At 42.9% G+C, this 15,137-nt stretch overlaps 1 long non-coding RNA gene across 1 annotated transcript in view; it reads left to right on the top strand.

The window, feature by feature from the left end:
• LOC311515691 overlaps positions 1-15,137 on the top strand; it is a 100,669-nt gene that overhangs the window by 30,747 nt on the left and 54,785 nt on the right. The window contains exons 2-3 of the long non-coding RNA XR_014710203.1: positions 6,481-6,597; positions 7,966-8,035. This is a non-coding gene — a long non-coding RNA (uncharacterized lncRNA). The remainder of the gene's footprint in view (positions 1-6,480; positions 6,598-7,965; positions 8,036-15,137) is intronic.

Below are 15,137 nucleotides of genomic sequence, written 5' to 3'. Positions count from 1 at the left end.
TTATATTCAAATTGGCCAAATCCCACTTGCAAATATACACGCGCAGCCCAAATAGACTTCAGGACAGAATTTGGCCCGGAGTGGTTTTGTTTTGGCATATTGTTTGCTTTTGCCAAACATTTTTCACTGAGTTTCCGGTGTAGATGTTCTGTAACTTATATAGCTGTTTAATAAGTAAAGCCTTCCAGCATATGCTATTAGAGATGATCCTGAACCAAAACCCTAGATAGTATTAACTCTGAATTTTGGGACATTCAAAATCTAGATTTGGATAGAAATTTTGCTGCTTAGGTGCATCTCTCTACTTGTGAAAAGTGAGATTACGTTTCATATTTATTGTTTAACCTTATAAAAATAATAATCATAGTAATGTTGCATAAGATAAGTAATGTACAAGATAATGGCGTATATTCTGATTCTTTGGAATGACGTTTGTGTATCTTTGATTTGAGTATACAAGCACTATTAAAAATCCAAGGATGCATAAATTATTTAGTTTGCATTACAGTCAGGTAAATACTGTGTAAGAGTATTTTTACAGATTTGTTTTGAATAAAAAAAATGAACTCCAACAGTATGCCCAACCCTTTTAAATAATTTTCTGTTAACGTTCTGATGTTTAATCATTTATTTGCAAGAACATACTTGTGCAAATGTGTGTTTGCACAAAGGTTTATGTCAGAAGTGATTGGGTGCCCGTCTTGAAACTTCTTTGATTTTATTTCTGTACTTAAAAGTTTCACTGATTCAAAGAACAGGTAGAAACAATACAACGTGACTTGGGGAACCAAATACGGCCCATGAATAACATATAACAAACAGCAGAGAAAGAGATGAAGTGAATCATTAAAGAACAATTTAATCAGCTAAACTATGTTCACTTGAAAAGTTATTTAACAATTATTTTCTATGAATAATTTGCCCAGCTCTAGTTCATATACTACAAAAGGAGGTTGGCTTAGAATATACTTTACTGCCAAACCCAGATATGGATATAGGGAAACATTTCCTGAGAACTTAATTAAGGTAGCTGTCACGGGGTATGCACTCCCCGTCCTCCTTTCGGGACGTGGTCGGGTCGTGATACCACTGCTGTTATAGTTGTCTGGCTTCCCTCCTCCCCCCCACCCCACCCCCGACAGCCTTGGCTTACATTTGTACTGTAGTTCCTGCTCTGCCATCTCCTCTTGGTGGTACCTCCATCCTTATGGCTACAACAAGTGTCCCTTCATTGGTAGTGGGTTTTGGTTCTGAATCCCATCAGTGCCTGTGTTGGACTGTTTTGGCACCCCTGTGATGGGGTATTCCTATATGCCAAAAAATACTAAAAAGATCTGAAGCAAAAGAAACAACCTTGTGCAGCAGTTTCTTATCTGTTTTCATGGCTGATTCCACCTTATTCTGTGGGTGTGCTGGAGAGGAGGACTGATGGTCTCAACTCCCATTTCTCTGCAAATTCCTTGCAATCTTCCAAGGCAAATTGGGGTCCGTTATCAGTGCATACCATGTTTGGAATGCCATGGCCTTCTTTGTGAGATTTCATTCTGCTAATCACTGACTGACTTCTTGTATCAGGCAGGGCATTGACCTCCCAAAAGTTTGAATAGTAGCCCACTGCTTTTACTTGAAGGTTAAATAAGTCTGCTTCCACCTTTTCCTATAGTTGGATGAGAAGCACATACGGTAATGGTCTCTTTTTACTGGTGGGTATCACATGAGTAGCAGGTGTCACACCCTACTATGAGGAGTGGATTTATGTATTCATTCCCAGGCAGTAAACACACTCTTGAGCCAGTCTAAAACAGCTGTCAATGCCTGGGTCTGAGGCATGTATTTTTTGCATGTCATCCTTACTTAATGAGGCAGGGACAACAAATCTCTGTCCTTTATAATGTGATTCTGTCCTGCACACTCAGTTCATCTTTAATTTGAAAATATGGTTCTGCTTTTGGCTTTTGTTGTCTGGCCACCCTGCTGGTATCACTCTCTTGACTGCCTGTCATTGGATGTCTTTTTCTGTAGCCTCTTTGCATTCTGTCAGCATCACCGTTGAAACTGGGACATAGTGCAGAATGTTAATGGCTTCTGTGTCCTGATCCCCTCCCCACAGCTCACTGATGCTGGGTATATATGTCTTGCTCAGAGTGTCAGCTCAGAGCAGTAATTATCTGGGTTACTGATCTCTACTTTGTAATGCTGAAGGTGCATCAACATTGCACAGCAATCCCTTTGGAGCACTAAGCAGATGCTTTGCCATGATTGTCTCTAGAGGTTTGTGGTCTGCAAAATTACTGGGTGGCCATAGATGTGCTGATGGAATTGTTCCACTCTAAATACCCCATCCAGAAGTTCTGTTTCTGTTTGAACATAACCCTGTTCAGTATCTGTCAGTGCTCTGTTGACATAAACAATTGGCTGCTCCTGCAAAATAACTACACCCAGTCCTTTCTCTGATGCATCATACTGGTGTGTCAATGGCTGTCCTGCCTGGTAGTACTTCAGAACAGGGGCATCCATTATCATTTGTTTCATCGTGTCAAATGCTTGCTGTTGGAGATCTGCCCAGTGCCACTCAACATCCTGCTACTGACAGAACTTGGATAGAAAATTTATCATTTGTATGAAGTGCTGCACCCCTTGCACTTTCCCTGGAGCTGGCCTGTCTCTGACTGACATGATGTTGCTTTTAGTCCCTCTACTGTGAGCAGATGTCCAGTGTATGTCCCCTCACACTGTTTGAGCTGCATTTTTGTGGGTTGCATTTTATGTTTTTGTCTCTGCATTGCTGTAGAAAAGCTAGTAGTTTTCTGTCATGTTCTCATTCAACTTCTGAATCACTGCTCTTTTCATTACAATAAGGATATCATGTGCAATTATTTTCACCTCAGGCAGTCTTTCATCCTCTGGTGCTGGGATTATGCCCATTGGCATGGACAGCCATCTGTAGTGACCAAATGGTGTCGGAAAGGTTGTCAGCATGCTGGATTGTTTATCTAGGCTTATGTGCCAAACCATTCCTCACATCACAGACCATAAAGATTCTGGTTTTGGAAAGTTCTAGCAGCATGCCATCAATTGTGGGCAGTGAATAGTGGCAGCTTTTCAATACCTGATTCAGTGGGTTTAGGTCTATGCAGATGCATAATTTGCCTGATGTGTTTTTTTTATACCACCATGCTGCTTACTCAGGCTGTATTGGCCTCTGCAGGTTCTATGATATCCCTGCTTTGAGGACTTTCAAGCTCCTTGCTTACTGGGCTTTGTAGTGCCACGGGAATGTTCCTTTGTGGTAAGCACACAGGTTCCAATGTCAGGTTTTCTTGCAGGTGCAGCTTTTCTTCAAGGCCCTGGTTTCCTTTGAAAATATCCCTATATGCCTTTAAAATGGTCTCCATTGTCCACAGGATTCCAGCTTTTGCTTCTTGAACTGCAACTATAAAATTCTGAGGCTGCACCTTGAGCAGATCCATGGCTTTTATAGCTGTATTCCCCAAGTGGGATCTGTGGTACTTCCATCCACCCCCACAAACATCAGGTTGTACTCTTATTTTTTAGGTTAGTTTGTACAAGGTCACATTTTCTCATGGGCTGCATTATCTTCTCATTGTACATTATTAGATTGCATCTGAGTCCAGTTTACCCTGAGGAATCACATTCAGGAGGTCCCACTATCCAGTTGATATCACACAGGGTGTTTCTCTATTAACATTGCTGCATGCATGGAGGTTGGTATTGTCCCATGTTGCTTTCCTGTCCCGACGGCCTGAACCTGATATGCTCTTGGATTCAAGGAGAGAGTCAAGATATTATGACCTGTCTCATGTACTTTTCCACTCTTGTACAAACCTGACTTGTGGGGTCTGGGCATTATTTATTTGGTTTTAATGTTTATTTTAAAATGTTTGTAAAGTAGTGAAGATGTATCAGTTGTGAGACTGGAGTCAAAGGGCCCATGTTCCTTGGAGGGACTGTTATTGGTGGGACTCCAGAAAAACAGAAACTGTGGGGAGTGTAGGCTTGAAGCAAGGACAGAGCAGAGCAAACGTTTTTTATAAAGTTCCCCTTGTTCAACATAACCTCATTCAGTTTCACTTAGAGCTGTTGATTAATCGCAGTTAACTCATGTGATTAACTAAAAAAAAATCGTGATTAAAAAAATTAATTGCGATTAATCGCAGTTTTAATTGCACTGTTCAACAATAGACTACCAATTGAAATTTATTAAATATTTTTGGAAGTTTTTTCTACATTTTCAAATATATTGATTTCAGTTACAACACAGAATACAAAGTGTATGGTGCTCACTTTATATTGTTTTTGTTTACAAATATTTGCACTGTAAAAATGATAAAATGATTTATCTTTATCAGTGCAGCTTAGAAATGTAGAATTTTTTTTTGTTATATAACTGCACTCAAAAACAAAACAATATAAAACTTCAGAACCTACAAATCTACTCAGTCCTATTTGTTGTTCAGCCAATTGCTAAGACAAATAAGATTGTTTACATTTACAGGAGATAATGCTACCCACTTCTTATTTACAATGTCACCAGAAAGTGTGAAAAGTTATTCGCTTGGCACTTTTGTAGCTGGCATTGCAAGGTGTTTACATTCCAGATATGCTAAACATTCGTATGCCCCTTCATGCTTCGGCCACCATTCCAGAGGACATGCTTCCATGCTGATGATGCCTGTTACAAAAAAAAAAAAAAAAATGTGTTAATTAAATTTGTGGCTGAATTCCTTGAGGAAGAATGGTATGTCTCCTGCTCCGTTTTACCCCTGTTCTGCCATATATTTCATGTTATAGCAGTCTCGGTTGATGACCCAGCATGTTGTTAATTTTAAGAACACTTTCACTGCTTATTTGACAAAACACAAAGAAGGTACCAGTGTGAGATTTTTGAAGATAGCTACAGCACTTGACCCAAGATTTAAGAATCTGAAGTGCCTTCCAAAGTCCGATCGGGATGGGGTGTGGAGCATGCTTTCAAAAGTCTTAAAAGAGCAACACTCCAATGCAGAAACTACAGACCCGAACCACCAAAAAAGAAAATCAACCTTCTGTTGGTGGCATCTGACTCAGATGAGGAAAATGAACATGAGTCTGTCTGCACTGTTTTGGATCATTATTGAGTAGAACCTGTCTTCTGGAATGGTGGTAGAAACAGGAAGGGACACGAATCTTTAACGCATCTGGCATGTAAGTATCTTGCAACACCAGCTACAACAGTGCCATACGAAAACCTGTTCTCACTTTCAGGTGACGTAAACAAGAAGCAGGCAGCATTATCTCCTGCATATATAAACAAACTTGTTTGAGCGATTGGCTGAACAAGTAGGACTGAGTGAACTTGTAGGCTCTAAAATTTTACATTGTTTTATTTTTGAATGCAGTTATTTTGTACATAATTCTACCTTTGTAAGTTCAACTTTCATGATAGAGATTGTACTACAGTACTTGTATTAGGTGAATTGAAAAATACTATTTCTTTTTTTTAACAGTGCAAATATTTGTAATAAATAAATATAAAGTGAGCACTGTACACTTTGTATTCTGTGCTGTAATTGAAATAAATATATCTGAAAATGTAGAAAATGACCAAAAATATTTAAATAAATGGTATTCTATAGCCATTAATCGTGATTAATTTGTTTAATCACTTGACAGCCCTAATTAAACTCTTTGCAAATGAAACAGGAAATGGAGGGGGTCTGAGCAGAAGGAGGCAGGACAAGAATGGGGGGTGAAGTGGAGGGAGTAGCAGGAGGGAGAGGAGAGAAGTTGGGGGGATGCTGCCCAGTCTTGGGCAGTGAAGTGGTGATAGTGGGGAGTCAGGGAAGCGCTGCCTCTTGCGACAAACAAAATCTGTCGCATGTTGTTTCTACTGTGACATTACCATTTGTATGGATGATTGATACTAAGTTTAAAGTTTTTTAACATGTATATCTGTAACTCATCAACTCTAAAAAGTAGTATAAGTTCTATGGACACGTGAATCACGATGCATTAATTAGGTCTGTGGTTCTCAAACTATTTACCATCCACATATCCTTTTATCAAAGGAAATAAACTAGGAGGGGAGAGAGTGAAGGCAGTAATAGGCAATGGTTGGCAATTCCCCTTTCTGAGGGATGAGGAGATGGTAAGTGGAATCCCCATCGGAGCACCCAGGGAGAGATGTGCATTAAAGGGTAACCTTTCAATCTGAAATTATCTCACATACACTGGCAGAGGTGTAGAGGGGAGTGAAAAAGTCAAAGAACAGACTAAAAAACATGATTTGATGGGTATTTTAAGTCTCATGATTTTGGGGGCCAACCTCATGATTTGTGGATGCCTGACTCAGGATCTCTGATCTCTTGAGGGGCTCCAGCTCCTTACTTTTGATCTCTTGAAGTTGGCAATACTGCTTGCAACAGCTCCATAATCTGTGTGTACAGATGGATGAATTGTAATGAATCCATTGCTTTTCAGGACTCCATGGTTGTCATTTATTCCACATGCAGTGGCTTCATGGACTCCCAGGTCATAATTGATGACGGAACGCAGGGCCCCTACAACTGGAGCGTTGTTCACTGTAGTTACAATAAGGTAAACTTGGTAACACTTGGTAAAGCAACCCACATCCTTTCATGTATTTATACCTGCTCCTGGATATAATCTTTTACTTCATACATCTGATGAAGTGGGTTCTAGTCCATGAAAGCTTATGCCCAAATAAATTTTAGTCTCTAAGGTGCCACAAGGACTCCTCGTTTTTTTACATTAAGGTATGTTTCTTCTGTTGGGCAGCCACTAGAGGGCAACAGGGTCCTGAACACTTGGGCAGGCTACAGATTCCATCAGTGGAAAGCAGTGGCTCCTTAGCATTAGCTAGTATGATACAGCATGCATGTGTACTCAGAGGGGATGAGACTGATTACTAGAGGCTAGATCATCTTGTCTTGTGGGTAGGTAGGAGGAAATCTAGAGGGAGGAAATCTGTGAGGATTTCTCTCATGAAATCTCCCCAAAATTATTCCCTGGGGGAGGGAGAGAAGCGGGGTTTGCCTCCTCCCACCATGGAATTGGCAGCAGTTCCACCTACAAACCCCAAGATCTGGGGTATCTGCTGTGCTTTCTTGCTGTTTCTGAGGCGTCCCAGCTCCCTCCATATGGGATGAGATGATCTGCACAGAGGGGCCCATCCACATTGTTAGTGTTTGAGGAACTAGTGTTAGGGAAGAACTGCCTATTGCAGATGAGGATGGGGAGGTACTGGATTCTAGTTCTATGTTCTTTTTTACTTGGCTTTGTGATTAACATGTGACCCTGAACTTTGGTTCTCCCATCCATGGCTTCCAAATTAATCCATTCTTCCTTCAGTGTGCACATGCAACTTCGAGTAATATTAAAGGCTATTGATGACATAGATACCCATGGAGAGTAGAAGAGATTCCAGGGCCCGCACTCCTTTCTTTTAACTTTGGTATGTGAGGTACCCACAGAATCTGCCTTTATGGCTTCTAAATTTTGGGAGGAAATAGGTCAGCCAAGTGGAAAAACAAAAACAAAACAACAACAAAATGTCAACAATACCTAAACCTTTCTGTGACCTTTCACAGTGGGAGTTGAGGAAACCTTAGAAACTGAGGTCATGTCTGCTTTGTCTACACATTAAAGATCCTGTAGTGCTTTTCATAATAAAGGGATTTACTCCAGTGTCCTGCCCAAAATGTAACCTTTTCCCCAGAGCTGAACAGTGTACTAAGCTTTGGTTAGCTGCCATTCTCTTCATCTGTGGTGACTGAGTTTCAGAGGTGTGTGTGTGTCTGTATGTGTAGGCCCTAATTTTACAAAGAGCTTTGCATTTGCGGGGAATTCTGTGTTTGCACAGAGATGCTTACAGGTCAGGACCATGGTTTGTGACCTCCTTTGAAATCCTTTTATAAATGTCATTGTTATTTATTATTATTATAGATGAACGGCTAGCATTACAAGCTTGAAAGTGCAACGTACACTGGGCTCAGTCCTGCAAATACTTACATGGGTGAGTAATTTTACTCATTTGAGTAGTTCTTTTGACTTTAAAGCAAGTGTTTCAAGATCAGTAATTCTTATCAAATGCTTAAACACACGGAGGGATATAATTTTGGTGAGAAAATGAATTCATATGTACATAGTTAAATTTCAAATTGCAAGAATATTTGCCAGCACACACAACTTTAATTCATCATTAGCTTTTTGCCAAATCTGCGAATGGGTCAGAATTTGTCACTTTTTCCTTGATTTTTTTTTTTTTTTTTGAGGGGTGGTGTGGAGGAAATCATCCTTTAAAGCACTTTGACTCTAGGGACCAAAAGAGCTCGGACTTACATACAAGCTTATACTGGAAAACAATTTTTTTGTTACACTGTAGCATAGACTCTGAATAGTTGCTGTTAAACAGAAAAATAAAAACCGTTCAGTTAATGCGTAATTAATAGTTTGGCATTTCCCAGAGGCTTTACCCAGGACCCTTGCTGTTTCTGTTTTGTATTACTGAACTGCTTTGCTAAGTATTTCCAGATCATATAGATTTAGATAAGACATGTTCCAGAACTTATAACATTTTTTATTTTGACTTTACAGTATTTATTAGTGTAATGAAAACAATACTTTGACAAGGCCCAAATAAATGGTAATAGTCATCCTGGATAGTAAAGTGAAATGTTCAGTGGCTCTAGTCCATCAGCTCTCCAACCATTCCTTTGTTATTCACATAAAAATAACTACAAAAATCTTTTTGCAGACTCCCTTTAACACACTAATTTGATTAAGGCCCTGATCCTGCAATCTGATCCATGTAAGCGGATCCTTGCACCCATGAGAAGTCCCACTGAAGTCAATGGAGCTCTGTATGGGTTCAAGGATTGTAGGATTAGAGCCTAAAATACTAATTATGTAGCTAGATATAAATTTAATTCATGTGCTTTAGTCTGTGGCTTAACATTATCTTGTTTCTATGTCTGCATAGTAAAAATGTGTGCATGGGATATTTAGTACAATGACCACAATTCTTAAATGCAATAGCTGGTAAAATAATAGATGAGATTAATGATCTTTATGGTTAATAGATTAATCACAGATTAATAGATTTTAAGGCCAGAAGGATCAATTATGATAATATAGTTTGGCCAAAGAACCTCACCCATATTGACATGCACATCACAATATGTATGAAATTATTAGGGTTTCATTTACACCCCTGCAATATCTGCCAAGTGGGTACAAGGGACAACTCCTACGTAACAAATGGCAGGATTGGAGTTTTGGATTGTGAAAACTTCAAGGCAGAAGTAGTTTTCTTCACTGTTCACAAAGCACCTACCACACTGATACTATTCAAATAATAAATAGTAATACGCACTCTCGAAGTCAGATTGTGACCCACTGCTTGTAACAGTGCAAAAGAGAAGGCTAGCTCTGAGTGCAGTGGCTGGTCTAATTGCACTCTCTGTACATCTCCCCATCATATCAGGCAAAATGTCTCAGCTCCCAGATCTCGTTGGGTATGTCTACACTATGAAATTATGTCGATTTTATAGAAGTTGATTTTTAGAAATCAATTTTATACAGTCGATTGTGTATGTCCCCACTAAGTGCATTAAGTCGGCGGAGTGCATCCTCACTACCGTGGCTAGCATCGACTTACGGAGCAGTGCACTGTGTGTAGCTATCCCACAGTCTCTGCTGCCCATTGGAATTCTGGGTTAAGCTCCTAATGCCTGATCGGGCAAAAACATTGTATATGGTGGTTTTGGGTACATATCGTCAGTCGCCCCTCCCTCTGTGAAAGCAACGGCAGACAATCATTTTGTGCCTTTTTTCCTGGGTTACCCATGCAGACACCATTCCACGGCAAGCATGGAGCCCACTCAGCTCACCGCTGCTGTTGTGAGCATTGTAAACACCTTGCGCATTATCCTGGAGTATGTGCAGAGCCGGGCTAAGAGACGCCAGCATGAGGATGATTGTGGTGAGGACATAGACACAGACGTTCCTGAAAGCACGGGCTGTGGCAATTGGGACATCATGGCGGCAGTGGGGCTGGTTGATACAGTGTAATGCTGATTCTGGGCCTGGCAAACAATCACAGACTGGTGGGACCGCATAGTGTTGCAGGTCTGGGATGATTCACAGTGGCTGTGAAACTTTTACATGCCTAAGGCCTCTTTCCTTGAACTTTGTGAGTTGCTTCCCCCCCTGCCCTGAAGCACAGGAATACCAAGATGAGAGCTGCCCTGACAGTTGAGAAGCGAGTGGTGATAGCCCTATGGAAGCTTGCAACGCCTGAGTGCTACCGGTCAGTTGGGAATCAACTAGGAGTGGGCAAGTCTACTGTGGGGGCTGCTGTGATCCAAGTAGCCAATGCAGTCACTGATGTTCTGCTATCAAAGGTAGTGACTCTAGGAAATGTAGTACTTGTGGCACCTTAGAGACTAACAAATTTATCTGAGCATAAGCTTTCGTGAGCTACAGCTCACTTCATCAGATGCATTCAGTGGAAAATACAGTGGGGAGATTTATATACATAGAGAACATGAAACAATGGGTGTTACCATACACACTGTAACGAGAGTGATCACTTAAGATGAGCTATTACCAGCAGAAAAGCGGGGAGAGGGGGACCTTTTGTAGTGATAATCAAGGTGGGCCATTTCCAGCAGTTGACAAGAACATCTGAGGAACAGTGGGGGGTAGGAGGGGGAAATAAACATGGGGAAATAGTTTTACTTTGTGTAATGATGCATCCACTCCCAGTCTCTATTCAAGCCTAAGTTAATTGTATCCAGTTTGCAAATTAATTCCAATTCAGCAGTCTCTCGTTGGAGTCTGTTTTTGAAGGTTTTTTGTTGAAGAATTGCAACTTTTAGGTCTGTAATCAAGTGACCAGAGAGACTGAAGTGTTCTCTGACTGGTTTTTGAATGTTATAATTCTTGACGTCTGATTTGTGTCCATTTATTCTTTTACGTAGAGACTGTCCAGTTTGACCAATGTACATGGCAGAGGGGCATTGCTGGCACATGATGGCATCTATCACATTGGTAGATGTGCAGGTGAACGAGCCTCTGATAGTGTGGCTGATGTGATTAGGCCCTATGATGGTGTCCCCTGAATAGATATGTGGACACAGTTGGCAACGGGCTTTGCTGCAAGGATAGGTTCCTGGGTTAGTGGTTCTGTTGTGTGGTGTGTGGTTGCTGGTGAGTATTTGCTTCAGGTTGGGGGGCTGTCTGTAAGCGAGGACTGGCCTGTCTCCCAAGATTTGTAAGAGTGATGGGTCGTTCTTCAGGATAGGTTGTAGATCCTTGATGATGCGTTGGAGAGGTTTTAGTTGGGGGCTGAAGGTGATGGCTAGTGGCGTTCTGTTATTTTCTTTGTTGGGCCTGTCCTGTAGTAGGTGACTTCTGGGTACTCTCCTGGCTCTGTCAATTTGTTTCTTCACTTCAGCAGGTGGGTACTGTGGTTGTAAGAATGCTTGATAGAGATCTTGTAGGTGTTTGTCTCTGTCTGAGGGGTTGGAGCAAATGTGATTGTATCATAGAGGTTGGCTGTAGACAATGGATCGTGTGGTGTGGTCTGGGTGAAAGCTGGAGGCATGTAGGTAGGAATAGCGGTCAGTAGGTTTCTGGTATAGGGTGCTGTTTATGTGACCATCGCTTATTAGCACCATAGTGTCCAGGAAGTGGATCTCTTGTGAGGTCTGGTCCAGGCTGAGGTTGATGGTGGGATGGAAATGTGCAGATCATACTGGATGGCTTTGCTGCAATGGGGTTCCCTAACTGTGGTGGGGCAATAGATGGAACATATATCCCTATCTTGGCACCGGACCACCTTGCCAACCAGTATATAAACCACAAGGGGTACTTCTCAATGGTGCTACAAGCACTGGTGGATCACAAGGGACGTTTCACCGACATCAACGTGGGATGACCGGAAAGGTGCATGATGCTCGCATCTTTAGAACTCAGGGCTGTTCGAGCAGTTGCAAGAAGGGACTTACTTTCCAGACCAGAAAATAACCATTGGGGATGTTGAAATGCCAATAACCTTGGGGACCCAGCCTACCCCTTGCTCCCATGCCTCATGATGCTGTTCATAGGCAGCCTGGACATTAGTAAGGAGCAGTTTAACTATAGGCTGAGCAAGTGCAGAATGGTGGTAGAATGTGCCTTTGGACACTTAAAAGCTCGCTGGCACTGTTTGCTGACTAGGTTAGACCTCAGCGCAACCAACATTCCCATTGTTATTGCTGGTTGCTGTGTGCTCCATAATATCTGTGAGAGTAAGGGGGAAATGTTTATGGCGGGGTGGGAGGTTGAGGCAAATTGGTGGCTGATTTTGAGCAGCCAGACACCAGGGCGATTAGAAGAGCACAGCTAGGCGCGCTGCGTATCAGAGAGGCTTTGAAAACCAGTTTCATGACTGGCCAGGCTACAGTGTGACAGTTGTGTGTGTTTCTCCTTGATGCAAACCCGCCCCCTATGTTGATTTTAATTCCCTATAAGCCAACCACCCTCCCCGCTTTGATCACAGCTGGCAAAGGAAATAAAGTAACTATTGTTTTGAAACCATGCATTCTTTCTTTCTTAATTTTTTTTTAAAAAGTGAGAAAACTGACAAAGTAGCCCGGGTGGGGTGGGGTGTGGGAGGATGGAAGGACAAGGCCACATTGCTTATTGTAGCCACACTACAAATCAAAACTATTTGAATGACAGCCTTCTGTTGCTTGGGCTATCCTCTGGAGTGGAGTGGCTGGGTGCCCAGAGCCTCTCCCCCCTGCCATTCTTGGGCATCTGGGTGAGGAGGATATGGAACTTGGAGAGGAGGGCAGGTGGTTATACAATGGATGCAGCGGGGGTCTGTACTCTTGTTGGCTTTCCTGCAGCTCCAACAGATGCTTCATCATGTCCGTTTGCTCCCTCATTAGCCTCAGCATTGCATCCTGCCTCTTCTCGTCACGCTCACTTAATGCTTTCCTGGTCTCTGCCACTGAATGCCTCCATGAATTAATCTGTGCCCTAGCAGTGCAGGAGGACTGCATGAGCTCAGAAAACATGTCATCGCGAATGCGTTTTTGTTCGCCTTCTAATCTGCGGTAACCTCAGGGACAGAGATGATAGGGGGAATATAGAAACATTTGCACCTCAGGGGAGATAAAAAGGGAGAGCAACATTTAAGATGATACATTTCTGAGAAAAAAAGGGAAACTCTTTCACAGTGAATCAAGCAATTCACAGCAGACAGCACATGTGCTTTAGGTACAAGGTCGCATTTTGTCTTTTATACTGAGTGCCTGCCGGTATGGTGACACATCACACACAGCTGGGCAACAGAATTCGGTTTCCAGGCAGCCATGGTAAGCCTTTTGGTATGTGGGGTTGGCTTCTTCCGCCTTCATAACATGTGGGAATGGTTTCAAACCGCAGCGCCATCCTTTCCCATAGCAAGCAATGCCATTTAAAAGGAGGGGCTGCGGTTTTTGGGTGGATGTGCAGCACACACCTCCCTCCACCCCGCCGCATGGCTATTTTCTGGGATGATCCCTTTTAGCCAAGCGCAAACAACACAGCATAACGGGGTCCTTTTACTGTTCCCCTATTTCAACTAGGCGACCATGAATGATATCACTCTCCTGAGGCTAACACAGAAAGATAAAGACCTAATGTTGCTTGAATGCGACCAAAACCCAGGATCATTCGTTGCCATGCTTTGTGCGACAATGATTCCAGACTATTTGCTACTGGCTTGGTGTGGTAAAGTGTCCTACCGTGGAGGACAAAATAAGGCAACCCTCCCCCGAAACCTTCTGCAAAGGCTTTCAGAGTACCTCCAGGAGAGCTTCATGGAGATGTCCCTGAAGGATTCCAGCTCCATCCCCAGACACGTTAACAGACTTCTCCAGTTGCTGTACTGGCCGCGAATGCATCCCAATTCTTCAGGGCAAATCAAACATTAAACACTATTGCTTTTAAACCCTGTACTGTAGTTACAAATGTGCACTCACCAGAGCTGCCTTCTCCAGCTTCAGGGTCGGGATCCCACCTTGGGAGGGTATTGGCTCCAGGGTGATGAAAAGGTCCTGGCTGCCGGGGAGAATGGATTCACCGCTTGCCTGCTGTGCATTCTCCTCCTCCTCCTCTTCCTCATCCACAAAATCCTCCTCCCTGTTGCGTAAGACTCCCCCCTTGCAGGTGTCCACGGACAGTGGTGGGGTAATGGTAGGGTCCCCCCCGGAATGCCATGCAACTGATCATAGAAGCAGCATGTATGGGGCTCTGACCCGGAGTGACCGTTTGCCTCCTTTGTCTTTTGGTAGGCTTGCCTGAGCTCCTTAATGTAGCCTCTCTCCACCATGCCCTGTGCGATTTTTGGCATATATATTAGCATTTCTTCTTTTTGATCAGAGTTTGGCCTGCACAGATTCTTCTCCCCATACAGCAATCAGATCCAGTGTCTCCCTTTCGGTCCATGCTGGAGCTCGTTTGTGATTCTGGGGGGACTGCATGGTCACCTGTGCTGCTGAGCTCGCCACGCTGACCAAACAGGAAATGAAATTCAAAATTTCCCTGGCTTTTACTGTGTTCACCTGGCTAGTGCATCGGAGTTCAAAGTGCTGTCCAGAGTGGTCACATTGGAGCACTCTGGGATAGCTCCCGGAGGCCAATACCATCAAATTGTGTCCCAGCAAGGTGGATTATAGCGCTACTTCCCTCGCTGGGGAGGAGTACAGAAGTTGATTTTAAGAGCCCTTTATGTCCCCGGAACGGGGTTGGTTGTGTAGATGCATTCATTTTAAAATCGACCTAACATGGCTAAATTTGACCTAACCCCATAGTGTAGACCAGGGCTTAGGGGTTGTCAACAATGCAAAGAAAGACCCGTGGCCAGCAGCAGCATGTCTCCGAGTCTGGATCTACAGACTTGGGTGTGTGGGGTTCTCCCTGTGGCACTAAAAATAGCTGTGTAGGTGTTCCCGCTTAGGTTGGAGCTTGGACTCTCAAACCTGGCAAAAGAGCCCTGTTGCAGTCAGTGCAGCTTTGCCAATTTACATCCCCCGAGGACCTGGCCCCTGGGTGTTAAGGCCAGAAGCAGCCACGTTCTTCCC

The sequence above is a fragment of the Lepidochelys olivacea genome (genome assembly GCF_965140295.1).
Source record: "Lepidochelys olivacea isolate rLepOli2 genome assembly, chromosome: 2".
Lineage (NCBI taxonomy): Eukaryota > Metazoa > Chordata > Testudines > Cheloniidae > Lepidochelys > Lepidochelys olivacea.
Note: the sequence above shows the minus strand (reverse complement) of the source record. Positions and strands in the feature narration are given on the sequence as shown.